This window comes from Pleurodeles waltl, chromosome 6, assembly GCF_031143425.1.
Source record: "Pleurodeles waltl isolate 20211129_DDA chromosome 6, aPleWal1.hap1.20221129, whole genome shotgun sequence".
In the NCBI taxonomy this organism is placed as follows: Eukaryota; Metazoa; Chordata; class Amphibia; order Caudata; family Salamandridae; genus Pleurodeles; species Pleurodeles waltl.
In genome coordinates this window covers 1002529921-1002555036 of record NC_090445.1, presented here as the reverse complement: position 1 = coordinate 1002555036, position 25116 = coordinate 1002529921, and the positions used below count along the sequence as shown (strand labels likewise).

The 25116-nt window shown below is 41.9% G+C and overlaps 1 protein-coding gene across 1 annotated transcript in view; it reads right to left on the bottom strand.

Moving 5' to 3' along the window:
- Positions 1 to 24692, bottom strand: part of STAMBPL1 (STAM binding protein like 1) — a 182886-nt gene extending 158194 nt beyond the window's left edge. The window contains exon 1 of the mRNA XM_069239904.1: positions 24157 to 24692. The gene's annotated coding sequence lies outside the window, so the exon portion shown is untranslated. The remainder of the gene's footprint in view (positions 1 to 24156) is intronic.
- Between the last annotated feature and the right edge of the window lie 424 nt (positions 24693 to 25116).

The following is a 25116-nucleotide window of genomic DNA, read 5'->3' as shown; positions in this document are numbered from 1 at the left end:
AGGGAGGTTATGGGGAACATCACCTTGCTCGCTCCTGCCTGCTCTCTACAGTATATTCTCCTTGTACGTTTGTTGCATGTTAGGAAGTAGCAATTTATTTTAACAATTATCTAACACTCTGGGCCACAATATCTGCATTTTCATGTATGGGACCGCACAGTATATCCCAGCTGATTCGAGTTACCATCTCTCCAAATCCAAGACCAGCTGGGATGTAATAGAAGACGATCACTGCAGCTAACTTGCTAGTCTCTGGACTAAATGGTTACAGTAGAGTAAATGCCCTTTGCTGTTCTGGGCAAATACCGTGGGAGTGCACAGGTATAGGGACCTTAAAGGTGGACTGAACAAACTAATTAGGATTGGAAGCTGTGCTTATTGTTTCTGGTGCTGAGCACCAGCACTTATTTTTGAGGGCCGGCACTTATTCTTTGGCCTAAAGCATTTACTGCGAGCAAAAGACACATATGGGAAAGACGGAGGAAGACAAAAACAAAAAAGTGTCACAAAGGTAGAAAGCAAGAAGCTGCAAGAGTGAGCTGAAGGGGCAGGGAGTGGCATTAAATGGATTGAAGAGGCCCAAGATGGTTTCAGGATTACACCGCCTCAGTATTCTGTGCTCGCACATTTAAGCCGCATGTTTATGAGGAGGGCTTTGGGCACCGGCACATATTTATTTACAAATTAAGCACTGGTTTGAAGTACTCGCTTTTCCCATTTACAAGCATTCACCCCAAATGCAGCTTAGCTCGCAACCAGTCAGAGATGCAGTCAGGCCAATCTTCTATCGAAATGCGGTTCCATGTGGCATTTTCATAGATCCGCATTGCATAATTTAAATTCTGGATAAGTCAGTACAACATTTTTATAAAAATGAGGTAAATGGAGAGTGGGGCATCCAAATGAGGGCTAGCTTGCAGCTGCAATACAGAAATAAGTGTCTCAATATCAGACTTGAAGGATACATTTGTGAGGAGGGTTGTTTCTTAGATACTGTCCCTAGAGGTGTTTTCTTTTCCTTGCAGATGGTGAACCGGCCCAGCACAGTCAGTGATGCACATGAAGAAAAATCTTTTGAGTAAGTGAAGAGGTAAACTGCGTCATTCTGTTTCTTGCACGCTCCTGTGGTGAATGGTTTCCAGTTCCTTTCGTTCAGATGGCTTCTTTTTTTATTTTTCTCACAAGTTCGTCATTTAAGAAGGACGATTTTTTTAGACATTGAAGTACTTCTAGAACTTCCAAAGCTGTCAAAAGTGAAGCGTAAGGCGTTTTGAAGAAATGCCTTTCGTTTATTAGCTAGTTAGACTTTATTTTAGAGCTTAGTATTTGATTTACCAAAATAGACCCAGACATATAACAGGTGTAAAACTGGTGTGCATGACAGTTTCTACCTCCATGAGCAATTCTCCAAATTGCAGAAGGGGCCCGGGCTTTATGGCTGTCCAGGTTCCAGTTTCTGTAATAGGCATTATATGAGTCCAAATGTTGCCCCCAAAAAAGGCAAATGGGCGTCACCTCATTTTCAAAGTAGCATAGTCCATTTAAATTATGTTATCGTTTTACACATGTCCATATTATTGAAACAGGCCTCTGGAGATGTGTTAAAAGTGTGCCTTCCAGAGTTAGAGCGCTCTTTGATTGCCCTTCTTTCCCCTCAGCTTCCTTTAGAGTTCTTTAGGATTTGACAAGGATGGTCTAGGGGCACTGCCTGCATTATACTTTGACAGCACAGATTTGCAAAACGAACATGAGGAAGGTATGCTTGGTTCATCCTCTGTTCACACCCACCTTTGTGGTACATCTAGCACCCACCTAAAGGGTTGATGGCCACCAGCACACAAACAGAACGGCAGCTGATCAGCTTCTCAATGTTTTGTGCTATGGTTCTCCTGCTGTATATGCATCAGCTCTTAGTGACGACAAAACAGACTTTGCTTTTTGAGGTCTCACATGCACTGCTGCATGAGATCTCGTGCAGGAGATACTGCTTACTACAAGAAGCGTGTAGCACCACCCATTGCTAACCAGTTTTTACTTTACGGTCACTCTTTTTTGATGCCTCCTAATGGGCCAGTACATGCAGACTTCACTTCCTCTTCTTTTGTGTGGCACATGTATCAAGGTTTGATTGCATCATCTTAATTAGTATCCTTCCCCTGCTCCCCCAATGTCTGACATACTATTTTGTTATTTCTTCTTCCTGCCGCTCCTTTCTATGTTGCTTTTTCAATCCTCGCCCCTCCCCCCCCCTTTGATCGTATTCCTTCTTCCCTTCCCACCGCAGCTGTATAACAGAGCTAAAAGGCACTGGCAAAGCCAATATCTTTTTGCATGGATGAGACCTGTTGGCTTTGCCAATGCCTGTCTTTTGACAGTAATGGTAAATGATCCGACTCTGTGCTTTCATGCGCTATATATACTGATTTGCTCAGGCTAAAATCTAGGCTGTTATCCCTGCTACTAACATGGCCTGAGATTTTACAGTATCTTTTTCAGGCCATAGGCCAGCCAAAGCAAACAGTCAGAAACTTGTTTCTCTGTTCCGGGTGCCAGAAGTACAATAACCATTCTACCGACAGCAAACATTGTAGAACTTAAAACTATTGGCTATGGTGATATTTTTAACAACGATTGGCAATGCCAACCTCTCGCCTGTCTGTAAATCAATGGGTTGAGAATATAGTACTGCCTTTTTTAATATCGTTTATTAACAATAGTGCAAAATGCTTGTCCTGTCTGCATATTACATATGTCTAGTTTATATGTGTCTTCTGTGATTGAGTTATTTTAGTGTGTGGTACTGTTGATGGGCACAGAAAGTGACCGCAAAGTGAGCAAACAAGTGAAGGACTGGGCTTATGTGTGCAAGAATGAGTGACTAATTGTATCAATGATGAGTAAGTGAATAGATGGAAGAACACAAGCACTAATACGCCAGAAGAAAATAAACACTTTTGTGATAAGACATTAACACCTGTTATTTTAATCACTTCGAAGCTGCTAGCATATGGGACAAGGCACTAGGGGTCCAGTTCACAAAAATTCTTCTGTATTGGTGATATTCTTCTGAATTTTGAAGAATGCATTACCCACTCGTGAACAAAAGCTATATCTATCAGACCCTACATCACAACTACGACGTATAAAATATCTGGGTTTCCTAGCTTAATTGTACTTGTTCAAGAGACTTTTGGCTATATATCAATAGGCTTCGAGGCACAGTTTACATTTCAAATAGATCACATTCTAATCCAGACCATGGATATAGTTCTTGTGTACCTGAGAAGAACAGAGTCAGCCTTTTCAGTTCATTTTACTGGAAACCGAGGGCTCTACATTTTACTAGGCCATAAATATCTGAGCAACCATCTGTTCTGCTTTAATAGTAACGCGCTGCAGATCAGCGTGAAATGCCTCATCATTCAGTTTTCTCCTACATTTAAAGTGGACTGCGCAAACCCTCACAGGACCACAGCTGCAATACCGACTTACAAATTCACAGCAACCTTGGGACTGCTGCCCCACGCAGGACGTGGCCGTTATTTCTTTTCATAACCAACAAGGGGCATCTTTATGCGTTGCGTTCCTGGCAGGGTTTTTCGGATGTGACTGTACTACATTAGAAGGCAAAGTATTTCTCCAGCGTATAGGGTTCATTTTCAACAAGTGACAATGGTGCAGCTTCTGACACAGCACAGTTCGTAGGACAGGTGTGCAGGAGTGAAGTGGTAAGTGCTGTACATCATTTTCCATAGGATATTGGTAGCTGCTAATGAGAAAACAGTACAGTTAATATCCCTGCCCTGCTATTCCTACGTCATCGCGCACACTATAAGATGGTACGTGAGGGGGGCATGATGGGATTTATGACACAGGAATGAAGACCATGGCTTTTTATTAAAGCGGGATTATGAAGGGATCAATAGCAACATTATTATGCCTTTGTTGGTATATCCATTAAGGTTTTTTAAAAGTCGCCAGGCGACACTGCACCCTGGCATTGTTGATCATGGTGGCCTCCTGCTAAAGTGACCCTGCACAGCTGATTGTACCTACCAGGTTCCATAACTGCTTCTCCAGAGGAATCTCCAGATGAAAGTGGCTCCCTAGCTTTCCAGTGGGCTCGTGCTGTCCAGCCCATGGGGTCATCAATTCAGACCGAGCCCAACTCGAGATCTGCTCCAGATCAACAGAAGGACAGTTTGGGAAAGCAGCTGGACACTGTTATGAGGCCTCAGAGCGGCTGTGGCGTCAACCCAGTCCAGCAATCCAAGGAAGGAACAGACTGCCGGTGACCGACGCTGAGGTTGTATTGCTTGGAGTCCACTGACTCAGGAAACTGATGTCCTGGGAGTTGATGGTATGCAAAGAGATTTCCTAACGACGGTCAGGGGCGTCGCCTGGTGGAGATGTTTACACCCCACAATACACACTTTCTGTTAAATAGTTGGGTACGCATGATTTCATTTGGGTATGATGAGGTGTCTATCGGATGTTTATATACACACAGCCAAAAACGTACACACACACAACACTCTCTCCCTTTCTCTGTTTTGAAAGTCTTCAAAACTATTTGTTATTTAACAAACTACTGTTTTCTCTCGCTAAGTAACCCAAACAAACTGGATTCCTCTCCCTTTCCACTGCCTGTGAAGCCCTTCTCATACACTAAACTGTCATATAATGTATTTTAACATTATATGGCAACACGATTGTAAGAAAATGTTCCCCCCATCGTACTGACCAAGGTATGCCCTGATGACAAATAGACATAGTGCATGTCTGGTTTCCATTTTAAAATGTTTGTTAATACCACAGCCAGAAGCACCACCAAGCCTTCATTGAAACATTCACTTTCCAACCAGGCACTGGGGGTGAACATGTTCTCATGCTGGTTGCTACACTGGGACTTCAGTCCTGCTGGAGAGCAGTTTATGCCCACTCACCATCGACAAGTAAAGGACCTAGACAGCAAATGGACACCTTCTTTGGCCTCAACGTTGCCTCAGCCTGACTCAGATGGCAAAGGAAGTAACATGGACTCTCTGTGATCGTCACTGATGCCCATACAACTTGGCACCCAACTTAATCAGAAAGTTCAGGTTGTTGGAGGTGTTGTTGAGCCAATAGGTTTCAATAAAGGCACCAAACTTGCACAAGGTCAGGTTACACAGTGGGCATGTGTTGAGGTCATGTTGAAATAGTTGTTAAAGCTTCAGCTAAAAATGCAGTGACACCATGAATTATGGCAGGAAAGTGAAAGCACAATGCAAGTCAACAAGCCATTCATCAGGCTTTCACTACTGCACTATACATTGCGAGTGAAAGTATTTTCTGTTATGCTATAATGCTACTCAATGAGAAATATGTACCTGCAACGGACCATGCTAATTGCAAAAGTGGTGGGCCCACACAGGTCAGCTAAGTAACCTTTCTACACAGTGACCTATCAAAACGTAGTAAAATAGCAATGCTCTAGGCAGGGGACAGACACAATACAGAAAAAAAAACAATGAATTGCAGGCATAATATTGAGATAGACAACACAGCCATCCAAATAAGGAGAAAGTTAATGGCATAGTATGGACAGTAATGCTTTCTGCAACTGACAGGTAAACCTGCTGTAGAAAGACAGCAAAAGGACTCCAGCAGCCATCATGATATTATGAGGTAAAGCATTTGCTTCCAAGTTAATGAATTTAATTTTCACCTTCCTCGGCAAATAAAAACTGTAGAGAAGAAAACAAGTTACTCCTTAGGTTGTCTCTATCGTCAGAATAGAATAAAACATTATGAAAGCAGATAGTATTGCACCTTTTTGTTCCATTCCTGAAATGAGCATGTATTTCTGATTTTAATATAGCCATACAATACTGCTCTAACTGCAATATGACCCTCATTATTGATCTCTTAATTAGTAGTTTTAATTAGATTTAGCCTACTTTTCTAAAATCATAGTCTGAGACCATTTCTGTATCAGTTTTAAAAGATGTCTTGGAGAGGAAATGAAATGTCTAGAAATTACGGTGCATCAGGCAAAAGGTAGAAAACTATATAAAATCATATGTTGTGAAAGAGCAGCGTAGGCCTACAATGTGTGCTAATGCCAGAGAGGTGAAGAGTTCACTTGAAAATAGAATGCCTGACCAGCAAGGTCTTCAATAACGGAAAACCTGTGTTTGCAAGCTTGAAGGGCTTTATAGTCTTAAGAACACAAATATGTATTCTGTTGCCCAAGTAAATTAAAGGTGTGATTGAAGAATGGCAGAAGGAAATTTAATTTGCCAAGAGTACACACAATCTGATAGGCCTTGGGAGCAGTGATAATGCATGCACACAAATACACATGCATTCAAGAGTAATGAATAGTTAGTTTGGTAAGTATTGTCAGAAGTGCAATAAAGAATGTGTAAGAAATAGGTTAAAGGATTAGGGATACCAATGTGATGTTTTGCAAACATGTAACTGGAGAGTAACTTATTATTTGACCTTTTGTAACAGCACAGTTCATGTTGCTATATAAGTGGCTGCATGTGAGGCAGCAATTCAAAACCAGCTGTTTACTTGTATGGAGATAGCTACTTTTCCTGCAGCAGCAGTAAAAAGCTGTGTTTTCCTTGCCAAGAGGAGTCTTGTCTTTTTTTATCTTAAGTTTTCCTGCAATATTTGGGGAGCCAGAAAGGAGTCACTTTTTGTCCTCAACCGAGTGCTGTCAGAGGAATACAGCCTACCACTGCTGCATAGATTATTGTGCATCTTTGATGAAGTAAGCAGACACCATGTTCTCCAAAGTTCTGCCTATTCACGGGATGGATAGGACCCAGTGATTGCAGCCTTCTAAGGTGAGGACAATGCAGACTTCGTTCCATGTTTTATATATATTGTATGACCTGTCTCTCTGGCAATGGTAAACACAGATGTAATGTAAATACAAGGATATAAGGTTATTGCATGCAAGATTGTGTATATGTGTTGCACAATATTAAGTTAAGGTGTTGCGTAGCTGGTAGAATGTTTATCCCAATGTAAAATTTGAAAGTGTTCAATGTGGGTGATTCAAAGTTGGGTTTCCAATATGTGTTCCAATCCTTTGACATGGGAGATGGCTGAAAGGCCCATGCCGTTAAACGTTTTACCTCCAAACACAATCTGAATACTCGAATTACCGTTCTGGACCTATTGTCCAGAAGTCATTCCATGGTCTATAAGGTGCATGATTTGAGGGTTATCCTCTCTTGAGTGAGGAGGGAAGCGACTAGTTGCTACCAACAGTATTTACAGTTTGGAGTAAAAACAATTGTGATTAACACTTAGAAGTAATTGAAGTGTTCGTATCTTTTAAATGTTGATTATGAGTGTGTGCGCGTCTAAATAGAAATGTGGCCACAGAGTGATGCATTTAACATTGTTCTGTGTTATTATGATGAATAATGTTTAACCTATAATTGAAATGACAAAATGACTGATTTCTTGTTGGTAAGGACTAGTGTAAAAATGTTTAGCCCCACAGATAAGTCTATGGCCATGAGATAGGTCCTTTGTTTCACGTGACATGGCAAATGCTGAAGATTGTATTCTTTGTGGTGAGGGAAATCTAGACTGGGATTATCCCTAAATGCAGAAATGTTTGAATGTGAGGTAAACATAAGCCAGGCAGCACAACCCCAATGTTCTATCGCTCCCATATATCAGACGCCCCTGATACATAAGGGAACTGGGTCACCTCATTATGTCCATTGGTCACAAATGGACAAGGAGAATCTTAAACGTTATCTCCATTTACAGAGGGACCAGGGAAATGGATTAGGGCCTTTGAAAAGTAAATGGTAGGTATTACCCTGGAAGTAGGTGACATAAGGAGTTTACTTAGCTCTCTTATAGCAGATGAGACAAATACTGTTTTTCATGAAGCTTGAGTGAAAAATGTTACCCTCACAGAGACTAGGTATGATGGTTCTCCATTTAATTTAGTTCGGACAGCAGTTTGGGATCAGTTCAGAAAAATGTATCCTGGCAAGCCAAACATTGGGTGCCACATAGCTCAATCAATACAGTCCAATGAGGATCCTACTCAGTTCCTCAGCAGGATGAAAGAAAAGTGGACTCGAGGAGTAGGTCAGGGTTGTGAAGTAACAAGGGGAAGTGCTGTGTTGTTTCACAATTATGTGAACACGGGTTTACCATCTTGTATCCAAGACAACCTTGATAATACAGTGACATTAGACGCCATGCCCTGGAAAGAGATACAGGCACATATAATCAATTTCTGTAAAAAGAAGCAGGAGAAAAAGAGAACCAAGCAGGAGTTGACAGAGAAAGCAGCAGCCAAGTGCAGTAAAAGTTGTCAAAGAAAGGAGCAGTGGAAGGAGCTGTAGTAGCAGTCACCAGTCAGGTGACTACAATGTCTGTGGTATCGGTCCCAGGGAATACCCGTCAACAGTACCCACAAAAGCAGGATAATGTAAGGGCAAAGGAAGTAGCAGAGGAGTAATAGGAAGAGGCAGGATAGGTCCTCAAAGGATGGATAAAACATATACTGTCACAGATATGAACATTTCATTAGATATTGTAGTGCTAAGAGATGGAATGAACAAAATGGAAGGACATGTGTTTACAATCATACAGGAAATACAGTAGTGCAGACACAGTCCAACTCACAAATGACATATGTACCTCAGATACCACCACTAAATGTGCAGCAATCAGCAATGCCTCAGGGGCAACAAATGTCACCACAGCAAAGTTACCAAGAACACCCAATGGCAACTCCATCTCAAGGTAGACAGGGAGGTGTGGTTGTGAGAGGAGGAAATAATTTCCATACACGCAACGAAGGTGCCCACAGAGTAGTTCCATGTGTCCAATATGGTCAGAAAATGCACAGGCCAGATGTGGAACCTACTGTAACAGTAGCTATCAATTACATTCCTTATATATACAGGAGCAACCTGATCTTGTATTAGAGAGGGAGACTTTCCAGAAATTGAAGACTGAGATAACAAATGCCGCAGTTTTGGGGACTCCTGATTACACCAAGGAATTTGATCTCTTTTGTCTTTCCAATGATCAAGCAATGACAGCGGTCCTTACAAAGAAATTTTGCTTAGGACACAAACCCATTGCATATTTTAGTAGACAGTTGGATTCAGTAATGAGGACATTATCCTTGCATGCAGGCTCTCACCACCTCAGCCTTTCCAGTGCAGAAGAGCACTCTCATTGTAGCCCATCATTCAGAAGGCTAAGACTACTCTAACTACACAAGGAGTGTCAGAATATGAACTGATAGTGTTGCTATCATCTTTGATATTGGTGAATTGTCATACAGTGAACCCTGTGGCATTCCTTTCTCATTTTATATTAGACTCGGAGGATGATTCACATGGCTGTGCAACATATAGCCTTAATGAATCTAGCACGCAACAAAGGATCCGATTCTAGGTACTACTGTCAGTTTTGTTGATGGTTCTGCTATCGATCAGGATGCAGAATTGAGACACACAGGTACAGCAGTAGTCAGAGCACAACAGCATGATTCTTCAGACACACTCCACAGAGTAGAGCAGTTAATGCTGCCAGCACATTATTCTTCACAAGCAGCAGAGTTGATAGCAGCTCTTAAGCAAGGAGCAGGAAAAGGCGCCATGATATATTGAGATTCAGCTTATGTAACTATCACTGTACATTCTAGCATTATGAGATGGAGCAGGAGAGGTTTCCTCAAGTCAGACGGAAGTCCTGTTATGCATAGAAATCTTTCAGAGGTTTTAATAGAGGCCCTTGCCTTACCACAGGCAGTGGCAGTTGTGAAGTATTCAACACATACAAATGGACAAGATTTTCTGTCACAAGGAAATGCACTAGCAGATTGGGCAGCTAGCCGCACACCCTCGCCTGTACCATCAGGTTCACAGCATGCCCCTGTTTTGGTGGCCCAGAATGCCTCACCCCCTGAATCTGAATCTGACACTAGCATTGATAATGTCATGCCTCATTATGCTGAAACAGCGAGGTTATATCTTCAAGAGTTGCAGGAAGCTGCTCCACCACATGAGTAACAGTTATAGGAAACTAGTGGATGATCCCCGTCAGGGGATAACTTAGTTGATATGCAAATATCTACAGGTAAACCAGTGATGCCTCAGGCTTTACTTATGATATCTCCTGATCAATTGCATTTACCAGCTCACATCTTGAGAGATCATTTGTCTAAGCAAATACAACAAGGTTGGTTTTTCCCCAACTTACATGAGATGCTTACCTTCATAATCATAATGTTTGTCAACAACTCTCTCCAAATCCCACATTGAAGGTGATAAATTCTACCATTCCACGGCCAGGAGGTCCTTTTAAAACCCTCCATCTTGTCTTTGAGGACATGTTAGAAAGGTGCAATAACTATTGGTATCTCATAGTTGTAGTTTGTCCTTTTTCTTGATGGATTGAAGCAGGACAGTGCACCCATTGTGATGCTAAATCAGTTGCTACTTTTTGGATTGCTGAGGTGATTCCCCAGTGGTGAATTCCAGAAGGGATACGGTCTGACAACAGCACACACTTTGCTAATGCAATCTTTGCACATCTCACAACAATACTAGGTATAAAACATTAACTATCTTCTTTTATCATTCCCAGAGCAATGGCATCATTGAGCGCCTTGATGGTCTGCAGGAAAACAAGATCAGCAAGCTATGCACCATGTTGAATAAGAGCTGGTTGTATTGTTTACCATTGGCACTCTTCTCTCCTTAGGAACACACCTGTTTCTGATCATCACTTGGCACTCCATCAGATAGTGACAGGGAGACCTATGAATATGCAAATACCTGCCACCAAAAGTAAGATACAGAGAGAACCTTGAATGATAAAATGCGTGTTTATCTCTCTGAATTAACCAGAGTCGCCAAGTTCATTTTGAAACAGCTAACCAAAGCAAAGGAGAAGCGCGCCATTGTTGAGGTCGACCTACTTGTGCATGTAGGTAATACAGTTTTTGTTAGAAATTATGTCCAGAAATGGAGACAGCCAAGGTTTAATGGATCTTTCACCATGACAATAACTACTTCCACTGCCCTCAAGGTAGCTTATCAGACATTCAACTGAACCTTGCACCACATCACAAAACACCAGTGAAAGAAATGGAACAAGGGAAGGGAGAAGACTGTGACCGTAAATATACCCCCCTCCACCTCTACCTTTGGACAATTTTCTGCTTTTGGACAATCTTTTGAACCACCAAATGAAAGTTATGTAATTTTGTTTCCTTTTTCCTTTTTTTCTCTTATTACTATCACTTCTACTATTGCTCTTTTATAGTAATGTATATTTTAGCTCTACTAGTTACATCATACACCAGCAAAAAGAACCTTTTACATATGATAACTTGTACCATAGTATTAATACAAGATTATTAGATAACACGTGGTATTAGCACGTCAGATATAGGTTCCGACAGTACTAATAAATCATGTTCTGTTTGCTCTTTAATTCCTCATGCTACAGGATCAAATAGTTTACATTCAACTAGGGAAGTACCTGTTAACACATCTCTATGTCTTTTAAATTTTTTACTTGTGTAGGATTAAGGTCCGAATGCATCCAACATATGTTCGCGTAGTACAGATTTTAGTTAGTGCCACAAAATATGACTCTTCAGCAGAAGTTTTATACATCCTTACAGATTGAAAGGGCATTAAGGAAGAAAGAGTACGAATGAAGAAAACAGGTCATCCGAACACTGCAGAAAGGGTACAAACGATCTTAGGTTTAGCCGCACTAAGTGCAGTAGTTATTTAGTAAATCGTTTACCCCCAGATTGTGTTCGTAGGCATGAATTTAGAGTTCCTAGATCAGTTTATGCCCATTATTAATGGCATCCGGATATTGAATCTTCATGCAGGTCACGTCTATATGGAACAGAGCTGATATTAATCAGGATGCAGTAAGAATGTGTGATTATTTGGGACAACAATGTAGCAAATTACACTTCGATAGATGGTACATAATGCTCCTGTGTTTTTGGCATTTATTTTTAATATTTCTATCCATATTTATTTTTTAGTCATCTTTTTTACATTTATCCATATTTATTTAGCACTTTGATAGTAAATGGGTTTTAAGATAGCAAATTTCCTAATTTATTTAACAAGAAAACATGCACTCATAATTTGATGCCTGGCTCCAATATTTTGGAGTAGGCTCTTTCACTCCAGTGTGAGTCATAGGGATCTGAGGCCCTGATGAATGCCCGAGACTTTCCTTGGCTCATTATTAAGGGCAAAAACATGTTGGCAACCGAATTTTAGATAGGTGACCCTGTGAGTCCTTGTTCTCACGGAGGTGTCCCACTTTTTATTTTTAACCACACCAAACAGACACCATTATTAAATTGCACCTTTGCACTGGTGACTGGTTAGGTGTTTTTATTTTCCCAAGGTTAGCTGGATCCCAAATTTTTCCAGACCAAGAATTAATTTATGCACTCCCTCCTGTTCTTTTAACAGTGAGGTTGAGTCTGGCCAGGTGGCACTGCCCTACCTGGGTGGGACTAGGTGGTCAAATGATGAAGCATGACACTATATAGTGTGTGAGACCACCTAGTCCGTAAAGGAAATTCCCCCTGATTTTTCAAGACTCCACAGCGTCGCACTGACCTTATTTCCCTAGCAAGGACTTGGAGCAGCGGGGAGCATAAGCATGCCCCTTACTCACGCTCTTTGATTTATTAGTGAACCCCGTACTTCTTTGTGTTATTTCTGGATACATACATAGGGAGCCTAGTACGGTTGAGTTCCTCCTAACCATTTTCCGCTCCCTCACTCTCTCCGTGTGTTACGACATATTCTGTTGTCCCACATTAAAAACATGATAGAAGAATGGGAACAGTAAATTGAATTAGCCAAGGGTACACAAAATCTAATAGGAGCAGAGTGATAAAAAATGCACTCAAATACACAAGAATTCAAGACTAGTGAATAGTTAGTTTGGTAAGCATTATTATAACTGCAATAAAGAATGTTTAAGAAACAGTTTAAATGTTTAGGGACACGGGTGATGTGATGTTTTGCAACTAACATAAAACAGGTAAGTAACTTATTTTTTTGACCTTTTGTAACAAGCATTGTTCATGTTGCTATACAAGTGGCTGCCTATGAAACAGCTAATTGAGACCAGCTGTTTGCCTGTATGGAGATAGCTACTCTTCCTGCCAACAGTAAAAAGCTGTATTTGCCTTGCCAAGAGGAGTCTTGTCCTTTAACTTAAGATTCCCCGCAACAGACCCTTTGAAGAGGGAGGCCATTTTATTTGTAGAAAGGATTGATTTTGGATGTGGTGGCTTGTGCATGATCCATTAATGTTATTCTTGTGATTTGAGTGTGAAGCTTGCATTATGTAAAGGACAATGCCATACACCGAGCTGGTAATCCTACCACCGTTCAAGTAAAGGCAGACAATATCAACTGGAGTGCCTTGCAAAGGGGCACAACTCATGAAAATAAAGTCTGCCTTATTCTAACATCAGCAGCATGATCTCTTTTGGTGTTCTTATTTCGGTGTTTTTTGTTTTTTTGTTTTTTTTAAACACCACCAGAATAAGACCAATATTCTGAAAGGTATAACTCTTCTGGTGGGCATATCTACAGGTAAAGAGACTAAGAGGGCTTCTGTGCGCTTTTGTAGGGTGCTTTGGCAGAGAGAAATTTCTATTTGCAGTACCGTACCACAAAGGAATATTCACCATGTGGGAACATTTGCCAGTTGCCTCAATGGCTGCTAAATGTTTCCGTCACGAAGGCAGCAACCTCAAGTCGTCAGTATGTTCTTGTGCATAGCATTCTAGCAGGTATCACATCTAGAGTCAACATAACTTGAAGGTGATTTACTTCTACCACTTTCTAGAAGTGGGGCTAAGACAGCTTTAAGTGTCTTTCCAGGCTGTTTTTCAAAATATTCACCATACATACAGATTTACAAACATGGTCTTTCAGTCATTCCTCTTCCATCCACTTCAGCAAATGGTTCATTTAGGTTTCAGTGACAATATTTTTTACTTGTATATGTTCACCTCTGACAAGAAAGTAGTTCACTTCAGTGCCAGAGCTGATAGGAATAATGAAAGCAGAGAATGACCTATTGGTTTAAATATGTCAAGCTTTACATTTTTGCAACAAAAAAAAAAAAAAAAAAACACATACATGCACACCGTTATAAGTAGCAGTGGTTCCCTTTTCATTACACTTGCACATTTAATGTTGTTGTGTAGATTTTTAAAAACAAGTATTTTTAAAAGAAATTGTCCCTTGCCAATGCAAGCCGTTGTTTCTCTATGTCAATGTCTTTCTGAGTCTCATGGCCTTTGAACACCATATACCTGTAGTACTAGATATTGAAATGCGGGACAAACCTTTTGTAAATTCAGTATGCTAATAATCAGGCACTTTTTAACACCATTCATTCATTAGCACATCAATAATAAATAAAGAATTGACCGTATGCTTAGAGGAACAAACTACCCACTGGACTATGTGAAAGGACTCAATCTCGATCAGACTCACACAATTGAAAAGCACACGGGCAGTGCACAATTGAAAAGCACATGGGCAGCAATCTGGTTCAAGGTCATTCAGTAGATTTTGTGATGTTCTTAGAGAGATTACCAAAGCATTACCTTCAATCTGATTAGGTTCACTGGCAATGTGGATCCTGGTCACCTTGGACTAATACATCCTACAGCCAAATGAACTGTGGCATAGCAAGGTTGCCATGGGCACTAATGTAAGCATAGGTTACTTGACTTTATAGCGTGATTTGAAAGTGAAAAATGAGGGGGCAGTGGACCACACACACCAGTGCAACTGCGCCTGTTACACTATCGATGGTTACACACCCTGCAGATGAGGGATTTAGTCTTTCATAGGTGTGACATGCCTCGTAGAAGCAAACAATACGCTGACTGGAAAGGACAGAGAAGTCTCCTCCAAATTTGCAGGGTTGTCACTGTCGACATCCTTTTTAACGTTATTGTATCAAATCCAGCTTGAGTGTCAAAACCTGCTTGACAGTGTGCTGGGTTTTCATATACCCCTTGGGACACACTTGAAAGCGGACAGGGCAATTCTTGTGGACCTACTGTTTAGCTGCTGAAGGAGTTTTGTCCTGTTAGATTACTGTCCCTGGGTTTTTTGCAGTTAGTGTGACTTTCTTAAACTGGATTTTAGAGTTAGGTGTGGGAGGACACTAGGATCACCATAGTACACTCCCTACTCACCCCTAATCCCATTCTCAGAGTCCAAGTTTAGTGTGGCTGAAGACTTTCGTCATCTTGAAAATACCCAAAGTGAGTAGGGTTCTCCTTGGGAACTTAAATCTGATAGGTTAGGACTTGTCCAGGAGTTTGTTCCTGCCCACTAGCTAATGTCAAGTATAAATGTAGAACCTCCAGGCACCCACTTCAGAATACTTTTTGAACCTGAGAAAGATCAAAATAGGGCTGGACATACTTTCTGTGACCTAAGAGCCCTGAAGGACTGGACCCACTCCATCTTGTGCCTGATAACAAAGAAGTGGACTCCAGCAGTCGTAAGGCTGACCTCCTGTATAAGCTACAGGTATACAACAAGCTACAAGAGGTCTTTTCCTGGAAGTACCCTGCTAACCAACTGCAACTAAACCTGGACTAGACACTGACGTTGACCTCCGGCTGGCACACTGTGAGGCTTTAATTGCCTTTCCTGAGGTCCTGGTGAGCTTCAGAAATGTACTCTGGGGATAGAGTGTAACTTAAAGGACTACGGGCCTGATTTATATATTGACTGATGGGTTGCTCCATCACAATGATGATGGATATCCAGTCCGCTGAAATCTAAATCCCATAGGAAATAGTGGGATTTAGATTTGGGTGGACAAGTAACCTATCCGCAAATATCTAAAATCAGTCCCAAAGTCAGAAGGTACATTCTGCAATCCGAGTTCTAGTACAGTCACCCACAAATTGCACCGAGGCCGAGGTTTACCACAACCAGACTATCATTTGTACTTTGTACTTTCTGGCACTATTTTTCTTTCAAACCTTAAAAATAAATCTCTCCAGTCCCCTGGTTAGATTTTTGTCATTTTGTTTATTAAAATTTACTCTAAATCAGTTTGATATTTTCATTTTTTTGCATTTTGACTTTATTACTGCATAAATACTTTACCCAGTGCCCTAAGTTAAGCTTGTCTGCTCTGTGGCATAGCTACCAGGGGGTTCAATTCAGGGTACTTTAGTGAACTGGAGGATTCACCCCAGCAAGGGTTGGGATTATTCCTTGAGGTGGGTTGTCACCAACCACAAATAATAATCCAGTTTCTTACAGTCCATTAATGATTGCTTGGGCTCTATTAGAAGGAGTCATATTTGTTAAAGAGTTAGTGTGGCTCGCTCGGTTGGTTTGAACCTTTCTCCCAGTGCATTCTATATAGTGGATTTTATCAGACTCTTACAAACCTATTATTATTGATCATTTGGAAACCTTGCAATTACGCAGTCCACATTTTCAAAAGGTATCGTTCAGAGGGATGCTTAACAAACTATAGAACTTCTGTTGGCAGAGAGCTATTTCCATGCACAAATATGTGTGTTCCATAGTGCATTTAAAGATTCATGAGCCACCCTTGCAGCACATGCAACAGGGTCATTAGTAATTCTAGCATACAGTGCTAATGTACTCAACGCACTACAGGAATTCATCGACCCAAAATGAATGCGTGCTGTTAGGTTTCAAACAAATAAATATCTGGTCATGTGACAGACTAGACAAAGACAGTAGGTCTGGGCTTGGCACGATGGTACAATGGCTATTTTTTTTTTTTTGGAGCAAAAGGCACGAAGTTAGAAAGACAAAATGTAACATGCTTTCACCTAAATATGGCAGCGCATGTTGCATTAAAAAGGTTTAATTAAAAATTTACTTTTTAAATTAAAAAAATAACCCTTGCTCTATAGGTGTTTCCTAGCAGGCAAATTTAGTCATGCAAGTATGACAAAGTGTAAAGCAAGTATCGGCAAAGCCATTAGGTCCCACCTTTAACAGGTGCATGCCAACATGCTGGCTTTGTCGATGCTTTTTTTGTTTTGTTCAGTCAGTCAAAAAAACTTTTATTTGGCTAACAAAAACTATAAAATCAAACTTCATACAAAGACAATAAAAATGTCAAATCACCATAAAATTGTTACGTTAATATTAAAAATATACAGATACTGTTATAAATGGGCTCTCTAGTTAGCAGTGGTGTGCACCCTGTCCAAGAAGGGACCCTCACTCTAATCAGGGTAAAGAACTCATACAGTTAAGATAACTCCTGCTCAGCCCCTCAGTAGCTTGGAACGAGCAGCCAGGCTTATCTCAGAGGCACTGTGTAAAGTGTTTGTACATACACACAGTAACAGTGAAAATACCACAAATGTACTCCACATCAATTTTGAAAAATAGCCAATAGTTATCTGAGTAAAACAAGACCAAAATGACAAAAATCCAACACGCACAAGTAAACATATGAATTTTCAAAGATTAAATCTTAGTATAGCTCTTAGAAACACAATAGCTTCTAGTGGGGCAATCACTGTGTCTTGATGGAGTCGCTCCAAACAGTCTGACGCCACTCATGAGGGAGTGCAGGCCGGTCACAGAGTTACTCAGGCCCCAGGTACAGTACCTTAGAAAACGATGAGGAAACAAAGACGTTGCACGGAGTCAGGGAGTTGAGGTGTTGTTGGAGCTGCAAAGTGTTGACGAACTGGTCACTTTCCTTTTTGCACTTTGGTGATTTTTTTTAATTTCACTGTTTTAAAATGGCCATCTGCCATGTTGACATGGGAAAGTAAAAATAAAAAGCCAGAATGGCAGCCGGTGCATCATGACACGTGTGCACATGGAATCTGATGCATGCACTTGCATGCTTGCAAGTGCCAACTATCTCGGAATGACAAAATAAACGTTAAAACATTGATTTTACATATAAAAGGTTGCTGATCCTCACGAGAAATATTCTCTATATACCATTACAGAACTGAAAAAAATCTTCACCTGTAAATATGCACCTATGTACGGATTTACTACTTTTTTCAGTTAATAGAAACTATCAATAGTGGAGAGCAGCGTCAGGCGCAGGTTTCCATACATTCTACTGGGAATATCATGAAACATTTCCAACAGGTGCCACCTCCCCTATGTTGAGGGGAAACATTGGAAATACCCTTCTGCTATAACCCCATTAAATCTGGATGCGGTTCGTTCGCGTTTCCATCCTGGAAACGTAGTTCTCTAGCCCTTTTCTCGAATAAATATCCAACCATATCCAGGGTGGGGAGAGGCTGGATCACAGTTTCGGAAAGCACATAAAGTTACACGTTTGTAGGCGCTCCCAAACTTCCCAAAAAAGTGAGAAATGTCTCTATACTGCGGTGCTGAAATTCACCATAGTAAACTCATTTATGCCCACCAGGAATAAAACTCTGGATTCGTGACTGTCTTTACTAAGGAAAAAAAACATTGTGAATATACACTATTCTTTTAAAGTACAATAAATGTTGAAAAATTATATTCTTGATCTTAGGCACAGGAAATATCAGTGTGTTAACAAGTACAACTCCACTTTTATTAGATCAGGAATTCAAAACAGCGAGTTTCACCTGCCAATCAAAAAATGTGCCATGCAAATGATGAACATCTTCTTAAAGCATATCCACAACATACAATGAAGCAGATTTTGACATCCATAGAAAAATGAGTTTAGACTGACAACCAGAAAACGTAAAATAAAATGTAAAATAAAGTCAGACGTCACACAGGAAGGGAAGAAACAAACAGACTACAATGATCTACTATTGTGTAGTGTGCAAAGAAGCCAAGCCCAAGTGAGTCAATCATGAAACGGTGAGCCTTACGCACAGCAGAATCACTACTTCATTGTCATCATTTATGTAAACTTGCACACATACTAGCTAAATAGAAAAAAAACGAACTGGCACACCTGTGCCAAAGCCATTCAAAGTTTTCAAGTAACCGCAAACACATACATGTCTATCATCAACCACTTCTTTCAAAGTAACAATGCAAAATGGCTTAACCCCCCTTCACAAAACTGAATCTCTACAAGCATAAGTTACAATGTCATTACCTCAGTAACTTAGGGGCTACGTACCACGGGCTGGAGAAGTTGAGGACAAATTTGGGGAAAAAATACTGCTTAAAAGTGGGTTTTGGTTTGAGAAAACTCCATCACAAACTTACTATTATCTGGAGAACTGCCCCTCAAAACTATTTTTGCAGGAAACATTTCCTTCAGATGAAGTTGCATATCGCAGACAAACCTTGCAACTTCCAACCTTGCCTGTAGAAACATAATTTTACATACAGTACCACACAGTGGTCACCACATTAAAACAAGTTCAAACCAACACAACTGCACCTACTGTGAAAACATCCTGGAGAATGATCCTCGTACAAACGATCAAGATTTTAGCACCCTCGTCACCAGTCTACAGGAGCACAATTCTAGTGAAAACCTAAAGACGTAGAACAATGCTCAAGGTTATACAACATGCAGCAGTGCGCCTGTTATTAGATACGCGAGGCTTGCTCTAAACGTCATGTCTTGGCTTCCCTTTCAAGTACGCTCCATCTTTGAAACAGCATGCATAACCCACAAGCCATCACCAAGCCACTTTCAGCCATCTGAAAAAAGAAAAACTTACTTTCAGGTGGCATGAGGGATTTGAGCAGCCAAAGCACATTTTCCAACAGCATACCTTTATCCGATCTCCCAATGAGCACCTGAAATATAGCACTGACCTATTCCAGGCCTTAGATCAGTTGTAGACTTTGAGTTACAGGAGAGAACTTCAGCATGGCTCTTCCAGAAATACTTCACCAATGAATGAACAGCTGAAGGTTTATCAAATCTCTACTAACCAGAAAATAGCCTATTCAGTACACAAAGGTAATGTATATTTAATTTATAATAAGTCATTGGAGGACCGCCCTCACTGGTGTTTGTTTGCCTTATCCTACATGCCAAATGCCTCACCCTAACTGTGGTTACTATCGACATGCTGAATCAATGGACTGTGAAGGGACAGCAGTCCCACCTACATTTGCTGTTAAGTGTAAAGTGCATCTCGGGGACCGTTTGTCCAAACACTAATTCTTTCAGATCGTATTATTGCCACAAAATAAGCCACCTTCCACCACTCAAAAGGCTTTGTTCACAAAATTCAAAGGGGAAGAAGTACATCATCCTTTTATATGATTTGAATAGATTTTGTTGATTTCTGGGGATTCACCACATCCTTCAGGTGAACACTTATACAGGTCATAGATTTCCATGCCTACTCCTCCTCTATGCCAACTCCTAACAATTAATTACCTGCATGCTTTTTCTATACCCACACAGAGGTGGGGGACTTGCATGTGTGGAGGAATTCTCAAACAGGATTCAGCACACTCTCACACAGATGTTTGGAAATAGAGAGGACTTACGAGCCGCCCACCAGCGGGACCTATATAGTCAGTCAAACACATGTTAAGTTAATAATTGAAACTACACAGACAAAAACTGAAAATTACCTTTTCAAGAAAATGTTAACTACCACACACATTTTACATAATATAGGAAGTTGAAAAAATCATTTTTCATAGGCATCACCAAGCCTTCTCTTTCTACACTGTCATGCCAAGATCAACTGCTCTAATGATTTGCCCAGCCCACAAAGCAAGTAACCTAGGAAACACCTCCCATGCTTGTTGGCTAATTTGTGCTCGTTTCTGTGTTTTCAGGGATTTAAAGCAATACAGAACCTTAATTACCAAAATACAGTACTGCTCTTCTAAGCTTTTCAAAAGGCACCCCTGTTTAAAAGCTCTACTACAGAATGTAAAGACATTCTTGAAAGTTGACGTTTGCATGAGGATACTTGCATCACTATTCACCATCCACGCACAAATCGCCTAGGTAAATAACATGGAGTTCGGGAAAACAATATGAAAATTGGCAAACTACAGAAATAAACACATTTGAAACATGTGAGCAGCCACCATGCGTGAAGGCTTGGTAATCCACTTACGGTCCGACTGAAAGATCATTTTGTGCGCAGAATATCAAATTAACAACACAAAGTAATGGCTTCACAAATATAAAATGCTCATCCCGAAACTACAAAGCAGAACTGGTGGAACGTTGCTGCCTTGGGCCTTAAGGTGAGCACGGAGAATGAACCCCCAAAACACCTTTACGAAGTGAAAAACAGCTATAATTGGGTGCTGAGGGCACATAACGCACCTAAGCCCCAGTGAGGCTGCACCTGTTCCATTATCGGTAGCTTCGGCCATAGAGTTACCCCAATGCAACAAAACGGCTACATTCGGAAGCTAAGGGTTAGGGCCACATTATGGGAATCCCTTGGTAGGACAGCCTGCAAATATAGGCCTACATAAACATTGTTATTCAATTACAGTACGCTTTGTATTCATTTTTCTTACAAAGTACCCTGTATGGCATCATGTTTAGGCTTGGTTTCAATACATGTGTAACATAATGTGTTCACAACTATTGTAAATTAAACATACCATACTGAACCAATGTTATGTACATATGATGATTGTTCCAGGGTGCTGGCCGGTCAAACGGTAGCCCCTCTCTCTAACGGGTTCCACTGGGATCCACACTGAAGCCCGTGTGTCCAAATGTTTCCTAGGTTAGGGGAGGCTGCCACCTGAGCTCATTTTTCCCTTGTAATTTTATTAGTGCCCAGGCGGAATCTGTATGTCGTTTTCTGTGTGATATACGTTTGAAAGGAAAACCAACTGAATACAGTTCTTAACACTGAGATATACAAACACTGCTTCTGACCTTGGGATGACCTTCCACCGCATTTGAACAATTAGGGAACTCGGGCTACCTGCTAGCTTGACGCTGTTGAAGGCACAACTGGTGTTCATTTCGGTTATGTGTTAATATGTATGCTGTTATTATTGCAGTTTTATATGGGCGAACTTGACCCCATGACATTAGGGCGTGCACGGGATTATCCGGGTGTAACACGTTTTTATGTATTTATGAAAGGGACGGGGCGGCATATTTAGTTGCTCTAAGTCACAGGTTTAGACGCCAAGGTTGGAACTAAACTGTCCAGTTCCAAAGCGGGCAAACTACAGCAGCTAGACCACTATCCTGTTCTTCATAAACAAAAGCAAAACTAAAGACTATGAACAAAACTGCCGCTGGCGCCTTTGTGGCTTCTGCCTTATTTACTGCTGCGGAAGTATTTCATTCCGCACCTCCGGAAGGGAATCTGACCTTTGGAGAGCAAGGACTCTTCATTACAGGTACCTTTCTGGTATTTCAGAAGCACACACATAGCTCCAAGAGGCAGCATAGCCACTCTTTTTAGTCACCATCTCGTTGCATTCTGAGGCATAATTGTTTTTATATGACGTGCGTAGGGGCTCGTAATATCCATCATGCAGTGTAGTGGGCTAAATAGCTAGGTCTGGCTTATGTTGTCAAGGGGAGGCTTGACCACCTGGTGGCAATCATGGGGTTAGCCCGGCCTTTAACGTATAGGGCCTTGTTGTGCCGGCTCCCAGAATATCACACCTCCTCCCTCCCCAACGCAGACACATGGGAACCATCTGATTCCCAGACATGTGACCATCCAAAACAAATGATGCGGTCTTTAATCAAGTTTACTTAATTTTTTGGAATATTCGTATTTGAAAAGCACCTCCATTTTTGCCCCCCAAGCTAGCAAAACTCTTTCAGACAAAGCAGAACAATTTAAGAATTGCTCTTTCTGGCTGCTACAAACCATCTGTAAAAACACAGTGCTTGGCACTCTTCTTCTTCAGCCAGGCACACTCTCATATCCCGTGGTCCCTGGAATGATTAAGCTACACATCTAATGTGGTACACTAAAGAAAAACCGGCATTTTAAAAGATTTGACAAATATCCTGCCCGGTGACGTTTTGTAGTTGCCACGGCAACGTCCTCTTATAGTCCCCACTGACCACTATTATAAATGTGACAGCAAGGCCTTGCAAGAAAGTTACCATCCAAGCTCTGTAAGGGCGAGCCCTTCTCAAAGCCATTTTGAAGTTTCTAAAGTAGGACGACCACTTACTTGCCTTTGAGACTGCTCTGTGACATTGAGGAAAGATGTCTGAAGCTAACGGGGGCTTATTGGGTCTGCCAAATTTTAGAGGTCAAGAAACGGAGTACTACGAAGGTTAAGCAATATCACATATTATTTAAGTGTTTTGTGGCATTTACATAGTCAAACTTTAACTTTATACCACCGCCTGTTAAGTACCGATTTTACTCTACATTATAATAATATTTGTATGAACACACGACAGGACAGTAACATAGGAAGCGGGGCAGCGGAAATGTAAATTGCATGCACCAGCTGCTATCTAGTGACCCGCATCTCCAGCCCTGGGGAAGTAAATTCCGCCTGGCCTCTGAGAAGCACTTTTGGCTCACATCAGAAAGAAATCTGGCAGAGCAGCAAGGGAGAAACAAAGACACGAGTCCCCAACAACGCCTCCCGTGCTCTGTTTACCTTTCTCTTTGGCCTGAGAACACCGGGCAGCAGGCCACTTGAAAGACTGCACGCGCGCACACATCCAGAACATGGACAGCACGAAAGTCTAGATTAGAAGGGGTATATGTCTAAAGTAAGGTACGTTCATTTTCCATTGACATTCACCAGGCAGAACGGAAATTAAACAGGAGACGGAAAATTGTAAGGCGGGCATGTGAGACTCCCCCTCGCAGATGTTGTAGGGCAGCACGGCCAACCTACGCTGGAACGAGCGATTACAATTAACGTTTTTCGTCGCAATAAAGCAGCTGACAGCTTCTCTTTTTTTTGCTAACTAGAAATAGATATTTAAATAACATGACGTACTCCCAGAGTCACCCCTGCGAGGACTGTGCATGCTTCATCTTTGCAGCTGTACTGAGCACGTCACGTGCGTGCCAGAATCGGCAGGTGTCTCTTCCAGGCAACCTCACCTGATCCGCCCCCACTCACATTGGGATTACAATGCTGTCCCCACTCCCTCCACAATCACCCCCCAACAATGGGACGCCCGGGCGGACCCAAGGGTACTCACCAATCATGCTGCTCCTCCTTCCTGGTGCACTGCCTGTGCTCTGACTGCAGCCACACGGACCCTCTTCCGGGGCTTCCTGGCAGAGAGCCTCCCCCTGATCGTAGTTTTGCTGGAAAAAGCTGCAGTGGCTCCCGGTGTCCTGTTGTGTGATGGGAAACAATGTGAGCGCACAAAGCAAGGGCGCATTGGGCAGAGCACGCTTCTCTCTGTTGTATTCCTGCTGGACGGTCCTCCCACAACCCCCAAATAATAAATCAGCAGTTGTTATGACAGGCTCAGCTTTGTCCCGATTCGCAAACGGCGTGGGCAGAAGATGCTCAAAGAGCACGAGGTTAGCCTTTGTGAGACGACCGGGGCGCAGGGGCTCTTTGCTGGCAGCCGGTGCTGCCGCAGACAGGAAAGAGCAGGTTATCCGGTAATAGCAGCAGGCTCCTGGAGCCGTTTAAAGCGACAGCAGCACGCCTTCAGCTAGACGGGTGTGTGTAAATAAGGCCCCACCCCGAGCCAGCTCTGGCCGGGAGCAAAGCCTCTCACAGCGAGGGAAAATGTCCGCAGCTGCGCCCAGGGAGGACGGTGGCAGCTGGCCCTGTGCTGCTCCATGAGGGGCCATGAGCTCTAGGATCCGCTCTTGGCCCCAACTTGTCCTTACCTTTGCGTCACCAGCGGCTCCAGGGGTGACCGAGCGGATTCAGTTGCCAACCAACTGGGACACGTGCCCAGTTTCGCAATGATGACTTCGAGGAGGTATACGGGTCATGTGAGCTGCAGGTAGAGTCTGCCCGGGAGAGAGGAGTTTGTGTACAAACAGTAATGAGCATCACTAGGTCTGTCCACCTGCCGAATCCCATGACTGGCGTGTTCCCGTGTTCCACTCACTTTGAATCAAGTGGAAATCTGCCCCTCTAACGCCCCCGTAATATCTGCAGCCACTGTAGCCTGGATTATAATTTTATCGTGAAC